The sequence below is a fragment of the Prionailurus viverrinus genome, chromosome D2 (assembly GCF_022837055.1).
Source record: "Prionailurus viverrinus isolate Anna chromosome D2, UM_Priviv_1.0, whole genome shotgun sequence".
NCBI classification, from domain to species: Eukaryota; Metazoa; Chordata; class Mammalia; order Carnivora; family Felidae; genus Prionailurus; species Prionailurus viverrinus.
In genome coordinates this window covers 77,139,723-77,156,143 of record NC_062571.1, presented here as the reverse complement: position 1 = coordinate 77,156,143, position 16,421 = coordinate 77,139,723, and the positions used below count along the sequence as shown (strand labels likewise).

Here is a 16,421-nt window from a genome sequence, read left to right as displayed (position 1 = left end):
TGGCAGGGCCCTCGGGGATGCTTCTGATGAGTCCCTCACTCTCTAGTTCTAAGAGTGTTAAAGTACCTCGTGTTTGGAAAACACGGTTTCTGCCTTAATGCAGCCTTCAGTATGGGTTGTCAGGGCACAGAGAATACTGCAGATTCTTAACATAATACTTCACGTGATGTTTCTATGTGTAGGCTTGGACCTTTGCCTTTTATGTTAGGATAGATATTTCCCATAGAGGATTTTAGGGTTTTTCAAATTCATACCTTCTCTGAGTGTTTGCTGCCTGTTATCAGAACTCTGCAAAGCCTACCCACCTCTGACCTTCTTCCCTGGTCCCACCTCCAAACACTACCAGTATTATTTTCTGGGCACCCAGGACTGATTATTAACTTCTCCAAGTCTGATGCTTCTGCATTGTCTATAGAATGACACTGAAGCTTTGCAGCAAGGAACTTATTACACTCCTGGCCTAGACAGAGTAATGGGAGGATTTATCCTCCAAACATAACTAACCAAAAAAAATACACAGATATGGGAAATAATGGTTTCCAAAACACTGGGCATCAGCCAGTGAAGAACAGCTCTCAGATCTCTGAGAAGCAGGAAACAAATAGGGTGGGCCCTATGATTGTTCCTCTGTACTATAGACAGTTTCCAGGCCATAGCACAGGCTGGGGATACCAGACAGAGCCTGGCAGAGTTTCTGAGCTGAGGAGACACAGCTGAGCATCCAGACAGACCAAGGCAGCTACAGTTCACAAGACAGAGCACCAGGGAAGACAAACCTGCACACAGAGAGAACTCTGGACTTGCACACTGTTCCTTCCCTTCATGCAACCAGCTAAGTACTGGTAAGCACATGTGTGTATTCAAACTTTCTAAATCTAGGGAGCTACTTGAAAGGATTAGAGGTAATAGCGCCTGGTACTCACACGGATAGGTCTCTCCAAGTCAGATTGTAAAACGCTTCAGTAGAGTACACAGAAAGGTTTACCTTAGTAATGAGAAATAATTAAATCTACACAGAGTATAGCTCTGGTCCCACCTAAAAAAAATCAGAAGCGAGACCCAAAGGGCCAAAACACTTCCAAGTAACCTAAATTTGTCATAGAACAAAGCTCAATAAAATTTACAGACATAAAAAAAATCTTACACCCCACAAGATACGATTTACAATGCCTAGCATACATTCAAATATTACCAGGTGTGCAAAGAAGCAGAAAAATATAACCTCTAAAGAGGAGAAAAATTAATCAAAATTGACACACAACTGACATAAATATTAGAGCTGGCAAAGACATTAAAACAATTGTTATAATGATAATTCACATGTTCAAATGTCACATAGAGCTGTGGAAGATATAAAAAGTATCAAATTAAACATCCAGAGGCTACAATGTCTGAGGTGGAAAATACACTGGGTGAGATTAATATCAGATTAGACATGGCAGAAACAAATATCAATGAACTTAAAGATATTACCATAGAAACTTTCTAAAAGAAAACCCAGGGAGATAACTTAGACAATTAACAGAGCATCAGTGAACCATGAGAAAAGTTCATGTAATCTAATATATGCATACTTGGAGACTCCTAAAGAGAGGAAAGAAGAGACCGAAAAAAGTATTTGAAGAAATAATGGCTAAAAATTTCCAAATTTGATGAAAACTAGAACCCACAGATCCAAGAATCTCAACAAACCCCAAAACACACTTGTGTGCATGCACACACACACACACACACACACACACATACACACAACATGGAGAAAACTACACCACGGAACATCATAATCAAATTGCTCAAAGCCTATAATAAATCAAGATAAAAATCTTAAAAGCATTCAGAGGAAAAAAGACATCTCAAATACAAAGGATCAAAGACCTTTTAAGATTACAGATTATTTGTAGGAAATAATACATTAAGGAGAGTGCAACATCTTTAAAGTAATGAAAGAAAACAATGTCAACCAGCAAAATATAGCTTTCAAAAGCAAAAGTGATATACTTCTTAAGACATACAAAAGTAGGAAGGCTATATAACCAGCAAAATATAGGAAATGTTACAGAAAGTCCTTCAGGCAGAAGAAAAAATATACCAGTTGAAAATATGGATCTGCATATAAGAATGAAGAGCACTAAAAGTAATAACTTCCTGGGTAAATATATTTTTTTTTCTTATTGTTAAGCGTCTTTAAAAGATAACTGTGAAAACAAAAACAAAAAAGCAGTATGGTTTATAACATATGTAAAACGAAAATGTATGACAAAAAAGCAAAAATGCCAGGACAAGAGAAATGGAAGTAAAGTTCTTATATGACTTACTACCACTCTAATACCGATAGACTACAATAAATTACAATGCATACCATAAACCTTAAAGTAACCACCAAGGAAACAAAATAAAGAATTATAGTTAATGAGCCAAAGAGAAGACAGTAAAAAAATATTCAGCTAATCCAAAGGTAGACAAGAAAAGAGGAAAAAGAACAGCGAGCAGTTGAAACCAATAGAAAAAAAAAAAAAGACAGCAAAATGATTTAAACTGAATCATGTGAATAATCACAGTAAATGGAACCCAGAGTCCCTCAGAAGAAAAGAAGAGGGGCAGGCTGTGGCTTCTCTGAGTCAAGAATTAGAATAGGGAGGTTGACAAAACCTGCACTCCTTTTTAAACCTCCTTTCCCACCAGGTAAACTTACTTTCCTAGTCTCACCTGGGGTTACTTCCTGGGCAGGTATACTTAAGCAGTCCATGACCCGAGCAGCCGCTGACTCAGAAGTAGTCACTTACAGCCTCCTCCTTCCTGGTGCTCACCTGCGCAACCTAGGCTGAGACTGCCTTATTGTTCTTGGCACGTCTCTTGTCTACCCGGATTCCTTGAGGTTCTAGAGTCCAAACCTGGTTCCCGCATACCTCCAGCCTGCTGTGGCACTCCGTGACCTTTTCAAAGGGTAAATCTCATGTCATTTCCTGCTTACCATCCTTCAGTAGGATAAAGACCAAAGCCCTGTACTTGGCCAACAGGGTTCTGCATGGCCTGACGCTACTAGCCTTTTAGCCCAATCTCTCAACATATGCACGACTCTTTGAGACCCAGATGTACAGACCTGTCTCTCCACCGCCACTTCCAGATTTCTACTCCTAGTTAATTCCAACACTTACTTTGGATTTCAGTACAATTCTCTCTTCCTTGGGGAGGTCACCCCTTACCTGTCAATGAGCCATTCCTCTATTACAATTTCCAACAGCAAAAGGTGCCTGTTCTTCCACAGCCCTTACCACAGCGATCATATTGCATTCAAACAACCATTTGTTGGGTTAGTGTTGATCTCCATGAGACTATAAACTCCATGAGGACAGGTACTCTGTCCACTTTTGTGTCCTTAGTATTTAGTTCATAGTGGCCCTGAGTAGGTATTCACTCAGTGGGTGACCAAATTAGCCTGGTAACCTAGGTGTGATATGAATGATATGGACCATAAAATGGACAATATTAGTTTTCTCATCTCTCACTGGACAGGACTCTCTCTTCCTCAGGAAGCCTCCCACCTAGGTCTAAGGAATCAAAATGCTGGGGAAATCGTCTTCAGTCCTCAGTGGGGTCCAATCTTTAATGTCTTTTATTCATGATTTCTTTTAACAATTGTTCTTTTGTTCATGATTTCTTTAACAATTGTTGGCTCTACAACAAATTGATCAAATACCCATAGTGTGATGTTTGCCACTGTTCCATGCACACAGTTTTACTGTGATGGTCTCCTGTCTGCCTCTGTGGCTAAATGGATTTTTAACAAAGCACATCCTCCCTAGAGCTCTCAAGGTTTATATACACGCAGTTGGGCTGATGGGATTACTGATGAGTGACAGAGCACAATTGAATCAAAATGGTCATTCCAAATGAATATAAATACATTCAGGATTGGGGAAAACCTGATGCTAGCTTTATTTGCACCTCTCCTACCTCAGAGACAACAACAATAGGAACTTTCATTTATTAATTTTAGCATTGTCAAGAAATAATAGAACTCCCTGGTAAGTCCCACCAAATAGATTTCAGGTAAACATTCTCCATTCTGCACTGACCCAAAATCAGCCCACAGAGGCCACGGCCTTCCAATCCTACAATCTCCCCAGCCCTTTCTCCTGTTCTCTTGAATACATTTGATTCCAATAGCTTTCAGGATTTGGGGTTAGATATAAATTAATTTTCTCCTGTTGGCATTTGTGTTTATTTTTACCTTTTTTTTTTTTTTTTACCCCAAGGGATTAAATCGTATGTTTCCAGAAATCTCTCATTGTACTCTAACATCACCTGTATACTTTTCCACAGGAGGGAAGGACACAGAATAGGTTGGGATAGCATTTTTTCCAAACAGAAGGGACAGAAGAACTGCTTTGCATGATGTCCTCCCTACAGCTTACTTTTCCGGTCTCGTGTTGGGTCACAAAGAAGGGAAAGAACAGATGCAAGTTTCTCATGCTCCTCATTACTCCCAGAGATGTCCCAAGCAGCCCCAAATCTCATAAAACTCTACCCGACGCCAAAGCTTCTGGCTATACCCACGCACTGGAACGAGAAAGTTCTACCACGTCCCAGAGTCCTGCCTTATTGTATGGCAGCATCGTGTTAACACAAATCCCTGGGTCATGTTCATATCTGACATCTCAGACTTCTTCTTTGATATTTACTGCTTTCGTATTCATCTCATTTGATCGTTTGAATACTGTGAGACAAGCAAGGCAATTTTTATCATCCCCATCCTAGAGATACAGAAACGCAGGCTCTATGTAGACATCTTTTTCTGCTCATCCAGACTCTTTCCCCTTCTTCTGATACTGGTGTCTACCTCTCCCTTAGGAAAAACCTGTACCCATATTTGGTTTCCATGAGGCTGGTAACCACAAGACAATGCTGCTACCTCCTATGTTGCCACTATTTCCCTAAGCTAAGAGAGGGTCATCACTAAAAAAAAAAAAAAAAAAAAAAAAAAAAAAAAAGCCAATTGGACTTTCTGTCTCCCACAACTTTGAATCACACAGAGAATTCAAGGCAGATGGCTGTTGGAATCAAGGGACAGCCCACAATGTCTGCTGCTGAGATCCTTGGAGTGGCCCTGTTTCCTAAATCCCCCTTTCTTCTATAACTCTTCCAGTCTGCTCCCAGAAGATCTGTTTTTTCTTAAGTTAATCATAGTTTTTGTTGCTTATGACCAAACAACCTGACAATATGTTGCCAGTCGCCCAAACTCTCAGTCTTGAACAATGATCACTGGTGTTCTTTGTGCTGTGCCATGCAGTAGGATATAGTGATATTAGTATCTTACCCAACACGGAGAAGATAGGACAAATACAATAAATATAAAGGTAGTGCATTATCTAGGGCAATGGTTCTTAAATAGAGTCAATTTTGCCCCCAGAGATACATGTGGCAATGTCTGGAGATATTTGTGGTTGTCCTATCTGGTAGGGGTATGATGGATGCTACTGGCCTCTAGAGGGTGGAGACCAGGGATGCTGCTAAACATCTTACAATGCAAAGGACAACCCCCAATAACAAAAAAATACCTGGCCCAAAATAATAGCACCAAGGTTTAAAAACCTCGATTTGGAGAAAATTGAGTTATCCACCGTATTAGGATAACACCAGGAAGTAGTATGAAGAAGAAGGAAGGAAGGAAGGAAAGAAGCGAGGGAGGGAGTGAGGGAGGAAGGAAGGAAAAAAACAGAAAAAAATGAACTCCAGGTTTCAATGGCTTAACACTTAAAGGTTTGCAACTTGCTGTTGCAGATATGTTATGGACAACTGGTCTTTCTGTAATGACTTGGCAATCCAGACCTTCCTGTTATGTAACATCACCAGGTTGCTGAGGCAGGGGATGTAAGAGCTGGAGAATTACATGCAGTCTTTTAAATATCCCAGCACAAAAGTGACACCTATGCCCTCTACTCATGACCCAAACAATTCTGCCACACCACTCACACAACCCAGTGATGCTGTATTCTGCTAGATACAGAAATCTATCCTCACAATGACTAAGGGACACAGCCAGTTACCCAGTCATATCCCGTGTAGTGCATTAGTCAGTAACCTCCTAGAACCTAGGTTCTTTTTGGTTGTGGGTTTTTTTTTTTAACCTCAAAGAATTACTTTGCTATAGCACCCCCTACCACAGCCAATATTTCTTATCTCTAAATAAGGGTCATTAAGGCCTGTTTTGCTGTGTAATGACTGAACTATGAATGGCAGTAGACAGGACACAGTTAGCTAAATCCCACTGATTCAAAAGGGCATTTCCTTCCAAGGATAAAGTCACATAAATGAAATTATATCCATACCTAATGCAGAGCACTTCTAAGCAAGACTGGTATATTTTCACTGGAAATAATTAGTTGGAGTCAATTTATGCAGAGATGTCATAGTGCAGTTAAAAAATCTTTAAATATGCATGAAGTAGTTTCTCAATCATTTGGGGCAGTGTTTCCTAACCATGGGTAGAGTTACTCCCATGGTCTTTTCTAAAAATAAATGTTGGGGCTGATCCTCCAAATGTCTAATTCAACAGAGGTATATCAAGATTATTGAGGGTGCAAATAAAGAATCTGATTCCAGCTAACTGAAAAACAAAAGGAGAGAGGTTTCTAGAAGGATAGTAGGGAGCTGACAGAATCAAAGGCAGAACTCAATAGCCTGGGCTAGGAAAGGCAGAACTGGTGTGCTCCAGGAAGGGCAGCAGCAGCTGTCCAAGGTCCTGCTGAGAGCTTCAAGGTGGTTCATCTCCGTTTCCCTTCCCTCCCTTTCTCCTGTTGGCAGAGAGAAGAGCTGCTGGACGGGCCTGAAGGAGAAAGGTATCTCCATCCCTGGATGGATCAGCTATGAGGGTGTATCTTTCATTAAGCTGTGAATTACTTAACCCCTTTGTGCCTCAGTCTCTTCCCCTGTGAAATGGATGAAAATAAACGAATTCCAAAACAGAAATTTACTTTTAAAGTATATCTGTTTCCTTGATATTTGCGTTCCTTGAGATTCTCTGTTTTTCCTCACCTATAAGACACGGTTCTGGAACCAGACTGCCTGGCTGGAATTCAGATTCACCATTCAGTAGTTGTGTGACCTTGGGCAAGTTTCCTAACCTGTCTGTACTTCAATTTCCTCATCCATAAAGTGTGATCATATTTGTAGTGAACTCATAGGGTTGTTGTAAAACTTAAATTAAATTAGTATTTGCAAAACAGAATGGCACATGTACACAGTTGGTATTACTTATGTTTGTTAAATAAATGAAAGAGAATGCAGGAGGCATTTCTGGTCAGTTAGTATATCCATTTCGTTGGCTCCCAGACATTACGTCTGGGTAAGGATACCAGTTAGACAAGGACTACTCCATTTTATTTCTAAACTTACCATTTTTAAAAAAATGCTTATTTTTAAAAATTTTTTTAACATTTATTTATTATTGAGAGACAGAGAAAGACAGAGCATGAGCATGGGAGGGGCAGAGAGAGGGGGAGACACAGAATCTGAAGCAGGCTCCAGGCTCTGAGCTGTCAGCACAGAGCCCAATGTGGAGCTCAAACTCACAAACTGTGAGATCATGACTGGAACCAAAGTGCTTAACCGACTGAGCCACCCAGGCGCCCCCCCAAAAAATGCTTATTTTTTAAAGAGAGAGCAAGGGGCAGAGAGAGAGGGAGAGAGAATCCCAAGCAGGCTCCATGCTGTCAGTGCAGAATCTGACGCAGGGCTCAACCTCAGCCACCATGAAATCATGATCTGCGCCAAAACCAAGAGTTGGATACTTAACCAACTGAGCCAACCAGGTGCCCCTAAGCTCACCATTTCTCAAATTTAGATTACAGAAGACTTACCCTCATGCTTATCAGGGTCTATTCAACTGGATAGGAAGTGAGATCACTGGGTCTTGTATGGATCAAAATATCGTGAGATGCTTTGATCATTGGGAACTACTTGGGGTCCAGATGTTTTCCTGGCTTCAGCACAAAGAAGTGACACCTACTTCTGGTTGATTTTGAGGCAGTGAAAGTCTTATTAGGGCACAGATGACAAAAAGGCTGTGGGAGTTAGCAGATGGTACCTGGTACACAGGCCCTTCAAGATGAGCAACAGCTGGAGAAGGAAGGTGAGCTGCCCCAGAGCAAATTGTTTTGCATACGAATTACTGCATTTCTGATTAAGTTTCCCTGAGGCTTACTGGAAGGAAGACTTTTGTAAAACTTTCTCTTCAGGAGATTCTGCAGAGAAGAAAAAAGTCCAGTGAACACAATCTCTCGCTTTCTTAAGAATTGTTGTAAACACACAGCAAAAAAATTATCATCTTCGTATCCCATTCCCCGCCCCCTGCCACCATTCTACTTCCTGTTTCTATAAATTTGACTACTTTTGATACATCCCCTAAACAGAATTGTACAGGATTGGGTTTTTTGTGATTACTTTATTTCACTCGGCATAATGTCCTCAAGATTCATCCATTTTGTAGCCTATGACAGTCGGAGGCTGAATAATATTCCATTGCATGTTTATACCACATATGGCTTATCCATCCATGTATCACTGGATATTTATGTTGTTTCCACCTCTTAACTGTGGTGAATACCATTACTGGGAACATGAGTGTGCAAATGTCTCTTTCAAACCCTGCTTTCGATTCTTTTGGATATCTACCCCAAAATGAGATGGCTGGGTATTTTTAACTTTTTAAGGAAACTTCATACTGTTTTCATAGCGTCTGCACCATTTTACATTCCCACCAACAGTGCACAAAGGTTCTAATTTTCTCCACATCCTCCCAACCCTGTTATTTTCTGCGGGGGTTTTTGTAGTAGCCATCCTAATGAGTATGAAGTGATATCCCATTGTGGTTTTGATTTGCATTTCTCTGATGATTAGTGATGGCGAACATCTTTTCATATGCTTATTAGCCATTTGTATTCAATCTTTGGAGAAATGTCTATTCAACTTTAAATGCGTGTTTTAATTGGGTTATTTGATTTTTTGTTGTCCACTTGCATGTGTCCTTTATACGCTCTGGATATTAACCCTTTATCAGATATGGGGTTGCCTTTGCACTCTGTTGACTGGACTGGGTCCTTTGATGCACAAGAGTTTTTAATCTGGTTATAGTCCCATTTGTCTATTTTTTTTGCTTTTGTTGGTCTGTGCTTTTGGCATCATATCTAGAAAATCATTGCCAAGCCCCATGTCATGATGATTTTCCCTCTATTTTCTCACCTAAGTTTTATGTCTTACATTTAGGTCTTTGATTCATTTTGAGTGAATTTTTGTATGTGGTATAAGACAAAGGTCCAACTTCATCCTTTTACATTAGGAAATTCAGTTTTCCCAGCACAATTTCTGGAAGAGATCTTTTCACCTTCTTTTGACTTTCATCAAGAGAGGATCCAGTAGGGCTGCTAATGCCCTCCTTACAGGCTCAAAAAGCCCCAGTCAGACAAGGAAGAGAGTTTAATTCACACCTCGCTCATGTGAGCCTGCTTCAAGGTCATTGTTCACCTTGCAACTTGCAGCCACAACCCTGACTTTGCTTCCACTCACCAGATATTCAACTATTTTCGGCTCGGGCTTCTGACCGTGAGGAATCAGGTTTTGCTTCATCTGTTTCTCAAGACTCCTGAAACAATCCTATATTCAAGACACAACCCAGTGAGGCCAATTTCTTTGCCAAAACTTAACTCACCAGGTTTCATTTCATCTTCCGAGTACTTGTTAATCAGAATTAAGATTGCCCCCACGACCTAATGTTTGGGAGACCGCAGAAAAATACTTGTGATGTTCTTTTCAAGTTTTATTTATTTAAACTCTACCTCCTTGCAAAAACTAGCTACAGTAGCTTGATGTGTAATAATTTCATCTCATTCCTTGAAAGCTCACTGATAGTTTTTTAGCTTAGATAAAATGACAGAGTATAAAGGCACCACTGTTCACTTCTTGCCAACTGAGCACCCATACATACCTCTTCTAACCATACCTAACTTCCAAACAAAGAAGATAGCAAAATCATGCTTCCACATCCCTTCATACAACTGTTCCTTGAACACTTGAACACACACTCCCAAAAAGAGGATACAGAGTCTTTTTATCCCTCTTCAGGACATTTTCACTCCTCTTCTGAGTCACACTTTCCTTTTGATATCCTGTAAGTTAAATATGAATATATAAAGTTAACTACTATTAACACAACTTATGAACAATGGTGGGAGAAGGGGGGTAGAAACCAATATATACTCAAATATGGACAAATCAACATGAAGAAGAAATGCTCATGACTCTTACAGCTTTTATAACTTATTTCTGCAAGTGGTCATGTGGTAAGAGCTAGTATAACTTTCTTCCTTCACTATTTACTCCATATCCATTTCAGCAATCATGTCAGCTAGTCATGATTCCTTGCGTGGTGAGGCGACCCAAACCTTTGATTCTAAAGGGTCTAGACAATAGAAGTCCAATAGAAGTCCAATTGGACAATAGAAGTCCAATAGAAGTCCAATTGGACAATAGAAGTCCAATAGAAGTCCCCACTAACTCATTGTGGTTTTCCATTGACTTTAATCACAGGACATGCATGTTGTAAGAGGTACCAGGAGATACTTATCTCTACCACATAGAAGCAACCATTGATAGTCAGGATCACTCAGCCCAGCCAGAACAGAAACTTCTTTGCCTGTTGATTCACTGGGATGAGGGGCCCAAAGTGGCTGGCAGCCTTAACTTCCCATTTAATGGAACCATTGTTCTGTCTCCCAGTGGAAGGAATTGTCCCTTGGGAACTAAGGCCTCCAGACAGGCAGACCCAAAGCCTCAGACACGGAAAGTAAAATTCACTTTTGGGTCACTAGGAATAATAATGAGCAGAGCCACCTGATATCCACTCCTTGATTCCCAGTCCCAAGAAGGTTATGGGGAAAACAGCACCATATATTGGCTCCTGATTTAGAGGATATGATCACGATGCTACAGGGTATTTCTGCCTAAATGGCACTGTAAATGGATCTCCAAAAAGGCAATTCAGTGTTAGCCGCCTCAGGACAATGTGGATATGGTCAAACCAGCAAATTCCATGAGCATGTGTCTACTGACACTATTTGTTCAAGACTAATCTCATATATACTACTTACGTTGGATGATGGGGTGCTGCTATGCTATGGCTTAACAGGTGGGCAATTAATGATAGGTGGTTCAGGTCACAAGGTCACTTAATGGCCTGTGGTCAAGTATGTGGCATTGCCCAGTAGCACTTGGGGACATGTGTGATAAAAATAAATAAATAAACAATAACAAAACAAACTACTTCCCTCAAGTTATCCGGCGCACTTAGAAACAACCAACCCAAACCACCATACTCCTTATTTTCACTAAAATATTTTATGGAAGCAACTACCTGGTTATGTATAAAACTATGGGAGCAGGTAAAGACGTCTATGGAAGGTTGCTGACTGTGCATCTGTGGTGGGTCTGAAGCCACTGTAAGGTGACAGAGATGGAAGTCAGGAAGAAAAGCTGGACATGAACAGGGAGAGGTAAGGATACAACAGGAACTGCAAAGATCATCTAGAACACACAATGACAAACTGGAACCCACGCACACACTCGAACATGTGTCTGTCTCACCACACTAACCCTGTGATGTAGTAACTGGCAGAAGCTGGTGTCCCTTGCCACAGAGTTGCACATGCACCTGCCCCGGGACCTGGAGAAGCTGGTGGAAGAGGTCCAGCGAAAGCTGGAGGAGCTGTGAGCTCACCTGCACCAATAAAGTGACTTAGCAACAAGGCAAGGGGCCACCAGCTGCGCTCTACACTGACCTTCAGAGGGCTATGGCTGCCACTTCACTTCTGGTACTAAGTCTTGTGCAAAATCCTCTGGTGGCCAACCCCAATCCAGAATCAGACGTGGCAAGGAATTCTGGGAAACACAGTTCCACCTATGTTGACATGATATGAAGCCAGTGCAAGGATGGAAATAATTTCTTAGGTTGCTGGAAATCTCCAGGAACGGTTTTTCAGGAATAAGTTTCCAACTCAGGGTCACTTTTTCTTTGATATTCATGTCAATTTGACTGCAATATTATGTCTGGTTATTGTCATCACAGCTAATTTATCACACATTAATCACACATTTACTATATGGGGGATATTAGCCAAATACTTTGCATCCTTAATTCATTTAATTCTCACATCATCCAATGGGGTAGGTCCTATTATGTCTCCACTTTACAGATGAAGAAATTAAAATGTGGGGGAGAGGTTACATAGCTTTCTAAGCCTGTACAGAGAGTAGGAGGCTGGGCAGGCATCCAAGTCAGTCTGACTCTTGTGCCCTTTCTCTCAACCACAATGCTCTAATATCCTTAATTTCAACCAGGATTTAAATACCTTAAACCATTCACAAATTAAAAGCATAGAATCTATGAAATTTGGTTTTGAATGGAATCTTTTAAAGAATATTTGTAACCATAAAAATCTAAATTAACGTACTTACACTAACTTAGGGGTATCATAATTTGCTTCAGATCCCTGAAGAGCTTAAGAAAAAAGCACTAAGATATAAAATTATTTATATTCATCTTGTACAGGGTAGAAGAGCAATGCTAAAGTAATCAGATGAGGTGTCATAAAAACAAGGTAAGAGGAACATACATTTGCATATTCTTTCACTCCTTTCCCTGATATTTGCTAAGAGCACCATATGGGTAAGTGGCTGTGGGCATAAACTAAGCCCTGTTGAGAGTGTTGAGTCTATAAGGGGGGATAAAGCATCCAGAGAGGGGATGGGGGATTTTCCCTATTACGAACCAGAACCCAGGGCAGATGGAATATCTAAGAGATGGAAAGATTGAGCGAACAAGATTTTAGTGAAGGAAGAGAAATTTCATCTAAACCTGATTTCCTTCCCCTTCATTTTTGGTACTCATAGAAATCCAGGTCTATGTGGGAATCTCAAAATATTTTTAATTTTGGCAAAGAGCCTTAAATTCCATGGAAAAATGATGCCCAGGGGCATCAAGAGGCCTGGGTCCTATTTGTCCCACTAACTCAGCGGGTGGTCTACTTTCTTTCTTCTCTAGGTCTCAGTCTTACTGTCTGTAAAATGGAAGAAGTGAAGGGGGTGGGGTGGCCCTCAAGACAATAGATTTTCATTCTAGTTCTAAATCTGGCCTTCTTGGACACTAGACTTGTTCTCACAAAAAGGAACAAGTAACAAAAGGAACAGGAACAGGTAACAAAAGGAACAGGACACAGAAAAGTAACGCTTCCTCAGGAAGGTACACCCTTGATGCAAAATACACATGCTGTCACTGCTGTGCTCTGGCCAATTTGTATTCTGTCATGTTTTCTTCAGTCCCAGTGATAGATTCACTGGGATCCACCATTCCTCTGCCATTTTCCCGCAAGGCCACCAGAGAGCTGAAATCACAAGTCCATCTGTGCTGCAGGTCAGAGCTAGGAGGTCATCGTCCCCAGTGGGAACCAGTAGCCCCAAACCCTTCCTACATGAGGGACGCAGATTCATTTCACAGGAAGATACTACTGGAAAAGTATCCTTAAGACTAGAGCAAACTTTGCAGAGTAAATAAAACAAGGGGCATGTGATCCTTGACAACCATATTGAGGAATGGGTTAAAAGCAAAATTGTTTAAGTGATTAGGGTAGAAAACCAAATAGATCAAGCAATACATTACCAAAAAATAAAAAAATAAAATAAAATAACAGTGTGTGTGTGTGTGTGTGTGTGTGTGTGTGTGTGTGTTCTGTGGAGAGATTTTAAGATGGGGAAGCATCCAAGCTCCATGTCTCCCAGGTTAAGAATAGCCATCATTAACAAAGACTAAGAAATCCCAGTTGCTAGACCAAGCACATTACATGCATTATCTTATCTAATCCTCACATTAAATTCATGATGGATGCTATTCCTGTCCCATTCCACGGATGAAGAAACAGCCATAGACAGGGGAAAGGTTTGTCCAAGCCCACGTGGCTAAGGGAAGCACCAGGATTTGAATCTGGGCCTAACCCTAGACACCTCTGTCCTTCTATTCACACTGATCCTTAAATAGGAGAAGTGGACTCCTCCTACAGAGGACCACAGTTGGATGAAAAGCTCCAATTTGAGTGTTTGCGCCATTGGACACTTGCCTCGGTCAGGCTGAAGGGGTGTGTCGAGATCGGTGTTAGGCATGTTTGAACACGGATGAAGGAGCACATTCAGTCACATGGACTGGATGAATACGACAGGGCTGGCACTATGCTAGGAGCTGTAGGAAGTACAAACAACGTAAAGCAGTGAGGCCACTTGCTGTGTTGGGTATATGTGTGTAAATTTGAGGGTGATCCAGACAGCAGTGCTAAGCTGTACTTGAGTGAATTGCTGAGTCTTCTCAGAGAGAGCACTCTTTGAAATAAGCCTCAAAGCACAGTAGAAGCTCGCAGCTGAAGGAAGAGGGGAAATGTATTTAAGATAAACCTTCGGAAATGAAGATAAGTCTGAGAGCACCAGACTTAAGCTTCCCTTGCTTTCTAAGAGTGGTGAAAGCCACTGCTCCTTGGCTCGTGCTAGGAATGCTCCAGCTCTCTTTAAGCAAGGCGGACTCCCCTTCCCCCCCATCTGCTCCTCCGCAGTGTGATTTGAATTAGCAATATGGAGGTGGGGCATCAGAGACCTTGCCGGGTCGTGGAATGAATCAAGCATGGATAACAGCCCTTCTGTCATCCAGCTGCAAGTCAAAAAACACTGGGTCCCAGAACATGGGGGCAGTCATAATTTATTCATTGAGAGCCAAGAAGAACGGGGTCGGTGAGGATTTAACATTCTAATAGGAATGATATCACACTCATTCGTATTTAGAGCCTAGAAGAAACCTCCTGCTCTTGATATGGCTGCTAAAAAAACACAAAACAAAACAAACAAACAAATAAAAATTTAGAAAGAGTACTAAAGAAACTTGGAAGTGAGCCAGTAGGAGTTGAGGAAGTCATTACCTGAACTGAAGAATCCTGCTTCATTCTCCTCTTTAGCCCTACTCTCCGGGTATTTATTCCAAGCCTTGTCAAGGCAGCTGTGATAATCTGAAATTGTGTTTAAAAACAACAAAACTATGACTAATAGAAGAACATATGGAAAGAAAGCTAAAATCGGGTTGCAGGTTCAAGAGACCAGCACCTTAATTTACAGTAGGGTCTCTAACTTGTGGCAGTACCTACAACTGGTGTCATCATCCAGACACTTCTTCCTGACTATTCTGTGTTCTTTCCTTGTCCTGGCCCCAAGATCATCTGCAACTTTTCTAAGCACTTTCCACAGAGTCGTCTGGGGCCTTTTCTTGGGTTTTATCTCTTACTTCAAACTCTTCTTATTTCCATGAGAAAGAATAGTGTTTGGTCACCAACATAACTGAAAAACTTGAAACCTTGATGCTCCACAAATTCCTAATTGTTTACCTCCTCTCTTGGATTGCCCAGCAAGACTTTACCTCATGTTTCACAAAGATTTTGCTCCAAAAATATTGTTACCCAATTTTGGAAAAGTAAATTGGACCCTAAGTTATAGATGGCATCTTTCTACTTAAGAAAAAGCCCTAACTAAATAGTTTACAGACTAAACAGAATGTCCTATAAATATTTGCACCCTCACAAATCCATTTTATAAATCATATTTTAAGGACATTAAAAGATCAGGATACTACCCTCTCTAACTGCTTAAGGCTTTGCATGAACATATTATACACAGTCATTGATGGTTATCATTAATATTAGGCCTTACAAAGAGCTTCATTCCATCAAAATCATTGCTCGTTCACAAACATGGCAAAACACCAGCTTCCAAATTTTTAAAAGAAATGGAAAGCGTAGGCAGAAAATCTCAAACTCAGAGGGGTTTCCTTATGCACTGAAATCAACCATTGACGGAATGATTCTTTAAGGCACCTCTGAAAATTAAGCAAATTAAATTTTTACCTACCTTACAGGCAATTTTGTAAGATATTTATATTCTCAAACGAAGTTCCATTTCTTCCCCAAAGTGCACTCACTGAAAAAGTCTAGAGAAAAAAGGCAACACATACAGATGAACTTCAATGAATCTGGATTCCCAGGAAAGCTCTAAGCAAAGGTAAAGACACAGTATACATGTCAACTGTTACTTAAGAAGAAACCTTAAGATGTAACCCAGGATAATACACAGAAAATGTTCATGGACACTACTATCACAGAGAGAGAAAAGTGGCCCAAGTTAAGAATTAGCTCATTTCCACTACTGTGGGGGGCTGGGCCCCGGTGCCAGGCTGAGACCAGGTCGAGCAATGTTCCCCGTTGCCTCAAGCCAACTCGGTGGTTCCCCCTCCCATTCCCCCACTTTCAAGGGCATACAAAAGCCTTGTCAAGGCTGAGAGAGTTAAT

General features: G+C 40.9%; 1 long non-coding RNA gene across 1 annotated transcript in view; it reads right to left on the bottom strand.

Annotated features, from left to right (window-relative positions):
* Positions 1–16,065, bottom strand: part of LOC125148115 (uncharacterized) — a 38,579-nt gene extending 22,514 nt beyond the window's left edge. Inside the window, exons 1-4 of the long non-coding RNA XR_007145426.1 lie at positions 15,985–16,065; positions 15,006–15,092; positions 9,983–10,163; positions 7,860–8,243 (exon numbers count right to left, since the gene is read on the bottom strand). This is a non-coding gene — a long non-coding RNA (uncharacterized LOC125148115). The remainder of the gene's footprint in view (positions 1–7,859; positions 8,244–9,982; positions 10,164–15,005; positions 15,093–15,984) is intronic.
* Between the last annotated feature and the right edge of the window lie 356 nt (positions 16,066–16,421).